The sequence below is a fragment of the Peromyscus californicus genome, unplaced genomic scaffold, assembly GCF_007827085.1.
Source record: "Peromyscus californicus insignis strain IS unplaced genomic scaffold, ASM782708v3 Scaffold_13__1_contigs__length_99412109, whole genome shotgun sequence".
Classification (NCBI taxonomy): Eukaryota; Metazoa; Chordata; class Mammalia; order Rodentia; family Cricetidae; genus Peromyscus; species Peromyscus californicus.
The window spans coordinates 96,972,515-96,978,514 of NW_026294424.1; positions in this window are offsets into that span (position 1 = coordinate 96,972,515).

Genomic DNA, 6,000 nt, shown 5'->3' on the forward strand with positions numbered 1-6,000 from the left:
TTATGAAGTATTTCTCCTCCTCTTCCTTCTCCTTATTAAGATTGGGGACCACCATCAATTACTCCTTAAATGTTTGGAAGAATTCACCAGTGAAGCCATCTGGTCCTAGACTTCCCTCGGTTGAAAATCGTTTCGATTACTAATTGTTCACATAAACAAATACACTTAATTTATTCAGAAGTGCAACTAGAAACAGCACTGTGTCACGGCGAACTGTGTTTTCAAGTACACGAAGGGAGAAGAGAGTATTTGGGTAAAATGAAGGAGGTGGCGGAAGCTGTTTGGAGCAGTGACCCGTTCAGAAGGACAGGCACCACGGACACCACTCAAGGACTGACAGACAGTCTCCAGGCAGACGTCCTCACTGAGGCAACTATTGTGCAAGGCCGTGGCTCTGTCCATCTCGTGACCGTTATCACCAGATCCTCCGCTTCTGCAGGATCGGCAGCAATGATCTTCCCTCCCGTCTGATTGTATCAACTGGGCCTTCTTTACTGTCCTTTACCTACAGTTTTGACAATTGTTTACATTTAATTTTAGGCATGTTGATATGCTTTGAGCCATGAGTTATTAGAGTTGTATTAATTTTCACATATTTGTGAATTTCCCAATTCTCTCCTGTTACTGCTTTCTAATTTTACTCCTTTGTTGTTGGAGAATATGCTTTGTATGATTTTGGTGTGTATATTTGCTGAGATCTGTTTCCTGACCTAACACATGGTCTATCTATCCTGGAGGAGGGTCTATGAGCACTACAGAATAACGTGCGTTCCATTGTTGTTCAAAGTGGCCTTTTGTCTGCTTGTTTTTGTTTGAAAGCAGGTCTCACTGCGTAACTCTGGCTGGTCTAGAACTCACTGTAGACCATGCTGGCTTCCAAGTCACAGAGATCCACTTGCCACTGCCTCCTGAGTCCTGGGATTAAAGGCCTACTCGGCGTTGCTCAAATCGCCCATTTCCTTGTGGATGTTCTATCTTGCTGTTTTATTTATTTTGGAATGTGAAGTACTAAAAGTTTACAGTTATTACTTTGAATTGTTTATTTCTCCCTTCTACTCTGTTCAGTTTCTGCTTCATGAGTTTTGAGATCCTGTTACATATGACCATATGTTGTTTATGTTCATAACTGTTATTTATTCTTGTTGGCTTGACCTCTGACCTCTTATCTTGCTTTGCCTCCGTTAACGAGTTTTTTGTCTTCAAGTTTAGCATCTGACACTAGTTTATGCTCCCCAGATATATTTATTGTTTCCACGTCTACTGTAGAAATAGTTTATGAGTATACCGTGGACAATATATAGCTGGATCGTGTCTTTTTATCTGTTCTGCTAAAGTTCTTCCCATAGCACTTCCCAGAGTCTGAAAACAATGTAATCCGTTTTGTTTATCCAAGAGTGTCCTGATTTCTCCTTTCATTTATTACTTATGTATGTGTGTGTGTGTGTGTGTGTGTGTGTGTGTGTGTGTGTGTGTAAGCCTGTGTTGTTAGTACATGTATATCACATGTACGCACTGGAGTTTAAGGTATTTGCAAGCCACCATGTGGGTGCTGGGAACTGAACCTGGGTCCTCTGCAAGAGTAGAAATTGCTCTTAACCACTGAGCCCTCTCTCCAGCCTCATATTTATTTATTGTGTATGTGTGAGTGTCTGGCTGTATGTATGTGTACCAGGTGCATCTCTGGTGCCCAAGGGAGCCAGAAGAGGGAGTTGGATCCCCTGGAATGTAGTTATAGGTTATTGTGAGCCACCTGCTGTAAGAGCCGGGAACCTAACCAGTAGCCAGAAGTTTCTCCTGTCCCGCCTGGCCCCGAGGTCCGAACAAATCTCTCCCACCTGCGGTCCTGTAGCCACTTATAAAATAATTACTCGGAGGCTTAATATTAATTACAAACTGTTTGGTCTGTGGCTCAGACTTTTTGCTGGCTAGCTCTTATAACTTAATTCAACCCATTCCTATTAATCTATGGTTTACCTGGGTTGCATTACATCTTGCTTCCCTGGGCGGCTCTCAGCATCTCCCCTGACTCTGCCCTTCTCTCTGTGTTTCTGTTTGAATTTCCTGCCTGGCTCACCATAGGCCAAAGTAGCATATTTATTAGCCAGTGAGAGCAACACACATTCACAGCATACAGAAAGACATCCCACAGCACTAACCCATTTTACCAGATACAGAATTCTTGGGTTTGGCACTTAGGCTAAGCTGCCGCACTGTTCCTGACCTCCACTGTTTCTGAGGAAATATCAGACGTTAGCGTGTTGGGGGATCCCTTGTATGTAATGGGTCACCTTTATCCTGCCACTTTTTACTGACCAGTTGCTTTGACTTTACAGCTTTAAGAATTTCTCTTCGACCTTTGCCACGTGGATAGTGATGTGTGTCCATGATGTGTTTGTGATGTTTGTCTGTGATGTGTGTGTGTCCGTGATGTGTGTGTACATGATGTACCAGTGGGATGTTCGACAGTCCATGGTTTCAGTGGGATGTTTGACAGTGCCTTGTATGTCTCTGAGGATCTTTTCATTTTCTTCATTTTTAAAACAAATTTTCTTCCTCAGCTTCCTCAAGATCTATTTGCTGGTTCTTCTTCTGCCTCAATTTTATCTTAGCTCTTTCAGTGAATTTTTTGTTTTGGTTACTGTTCTTTTCAAGTATAGAATTTCTATGCATTTGCTTTTATTCTCTTCAGTGATACACTCTGTTTCTAAGACACCATTCTTACACCTTTACAACAGTCTTTGGAAATGGTCACCTGTGAACATAAAGTAACTCGATATGAAAATTCTGTCTAGAAAGTTCCATGTTTCGGCTTCTTGTGGATAGTTCCTGTTGTTAATTTAAGCATGAGTCATTTCTTCCTTGTTTCCTTGCATGCTTCGGAAATTCGTTGCTGGAGACTGGACAAGCTGGATAACGTAAGTCTGAGAATCTAGTCCGTTTTCTAGTCTGCTGATCATGGTGGCTGGTGCTTAGTGGCTTTCTGAACTAAGCCATGAAGCTGCATCTCTGTTGTTGGAAATGACTGTAGTCTTTTCTCAGTTTAGTGGTCAGCAGTCATGGAATAATTTTTTTTGTGTGAAGATGTGGTGTAGCTGGAGTTTTCTCCAGTCCTGCCTGGCCCACGGTCAGGACAAATCTCTCTCACCTGCCAGTCCTGCAGCTGCTCAAACCCAACCAAGTAAACACAGAGACTTATATTGGTTAATACTATATGTCCATGGCAGGCTTCTTGCTAACTGTTCTTATATCTTAAATTAACCCATTTCTATAATTCTATACCTCGCCACGTGGCTCGTGGCTTACCAGTATCTTAACATCTTCTCATGGAGGCAGCTGGCAGCATCTCTCTGACTCAGCCTTCCACTTCCCAGAATTCTCGCTCCTTGTCCCGCCTGTACTTCCTGCCTGGCTACTGGCCAATCAGTGTTTTATTTATTAGCCAATCAGAGCAACACATTTAACATACAGAACATCCCACAGCACTTCCCCTTTTCTTTTTTTTTCAAAAAGGGAGGTTTTAACTTTCACATAGTTTTCCCTTCCTGAATGTCATGTTCTGGAGTGTCATCCTGTCCCACAACTGTATGATGGTGAGGGGAGAGAAAAGCAGTTTTAGTTCATGTCTTCAGGCGACTTGTTTCTGGGGAGCTCTTTGGAGGGCTCTGCCTTGGCATTGGATTCAGATGGTGAATTCTTGATGTTGAGCCTGACCCCAACACAGAAATCTACAGGGGTTCAGAGGAGGTGTGGGGAACAGTGTGTGTATTTAGTAATGTAAGTAACTGACGAGCGGTTGCTTTCAAGACTTTGATATGCTCCCTTCCTTTGCATACAGATCAATCTTAGCAACTCACTTCAAATGAAGAATAGGACAGAATGCGGATGCATTACTTCTGGCTCTGACACTAGAGCAGAAGTGGAATATTTCTTCTCTCTCTCTCTCTCTCTCTCTCTCTCTCTCTCTCCCTCCCTCCCTCCCTCCCTCCCTCCCTCCCTCCCTCCCTCCCTCCTTCTCTTCTTTGTTTTTGTTTTTTGAGACAGAATTTCTCTGTAGCCCTGGCTGCCTGGAACTCTCTCTGTAGACCAAGGTGGCCTTGAACTCACAGAGATCCACCTGCCTCTGCCTCCTGAGTGCTGGGATTAAAGGTGCCCAAAGGAACATTTTCTAACTAGTTCTGACTCTTGGGATACTTGGCTTTTGGAACCTAGCAGTGTTGAGGGGAATTTGGGTTTTGGAGAGGCGATATGAAAATGTTCAAACAGTTTTAGCTATTGTCCCAGCTAACAGCTACCACCAACTGCCAAGTAGAGCAAATGGGCCTGCACAGTCTCAGCCCTGAGTCCAAGGGATCTGAGCCAAGCAGAGGTGAGCTGTTCCTAAGGCCATCCCAGTTGGCAGAGATGCGTGTAGAAAACATATTGTCATTTTAAGATGCCACTTTTTAGGCTGCTCTGTCACATAACACTAGATAATTGGAATAAGATGGTGGTTTTAATTTGCATTTCCCTGATGACTGATGATACTGTTACTTTTTCACATGCCAATTGGCCCTTAAATTCTTTTCTGGTAAAGTAGCTATTCACATTTTTGCACATTTTAATTAAACACTTTATTTTTCAGTTAGTTGTAAGAGTTCTTTATTATTCTGGATTCAAGTCATTTAAAAATATGTGACTGCCTCTCAGATGCTCTGATTTCGTTCCTTCCTACCTGCCCTTTTTCTTTTCTTTTCCTTCCTGCCTCCTCTTCTTCTGAGACAAGGTGTCACTATGTCACCTATGCTGGTTTCCGATTCCCAGGCCTCCTGACTCCACCTGCACTGTGCTGTGATTACAAGAGTGTGTTACCAAACTATGCTTAGAATTTTTATTTATTACCTATCTATGTATATATGTGTCATCTATGTATCCATCTATATATCTATGTATCTATCTATATATCTATGTATGTATCTATCTATATAACTATGTATCTATGTATCTATCTATATATCTATGTATCTATGTACCTATCTATGTATCTATCTAATATTATCTTACAAAAATAACAGGTTTTAATAGTGTTTTGTACATATTTCATTTCAGTTGATTCTTCTCTCCTCCCCCTCCCCCTTCCTTGCTTTATTCTTTTCTCCAAGTCCCCTTTCTCCTTTGCCCTACTGTCTTCTTACCCACTCCTTTACAGTCCCTCTCCTCCAATCACACAGGCCCCTTCTAATTTCCCGGCCTCTATCCGTGTTTTCCAAACCCTGGGTATTTAACAGTCAGAGGCTGAGATCCACATATGTGAGAACAGATAGTGTTTGTATTTCTGAGTACATATTACCTTGCTTAAAATAAGGTTTTCCAGTTCCATATATTAACATCAAATTTTAATAATTTCATTTTCTTTACAGCTGAATACAATTCCATTGTATGTATGTACCACATTTTCATTATCTATTCATCTCTTGATGGATATCAGGCTGATTTCATTTCCTTGCTATTATGAAAAGAACCATGTGATGTTTAGTTTTGAAGGCTGAAACCATGTAAAATCACTTAGAAAGAGAATCTCAAAAGGAACTGTCTAGATCAAGTTGGCCTGTGGAGGATTATATCAATCACGTTAATCAAAGTAGGAAAACCTGCCCATTGTGAGTGGCTCCATTCCCTAGGCAGAGGATCCTGTATTGTGGTAAGAGTGGGGAAAGCATGCTGATCACAAGCATCCAAGCATCCACTTGTTCCTCTTTGTGGCTTCGGGTGTGAGTTCTCTACTATGATGAACTGTGACCTGGAATTGAGAGCTAAAACAGACACTTTCCTGCTTAAGTTGCTTTTTGTCAGAATAGCTGGATCATAGCAACAGGAAATGAAATTAAGATACGCATAGATAAACATGGACATGCAACTGTCTCCATAGTAGAATGTAGAATCCTTCCGACATATGCCCAGGAGTCATATAGATGAGTTACAAGGCAATTTGTTTTGTCGGTTTGCTTTTTTTTGAGAAACCTC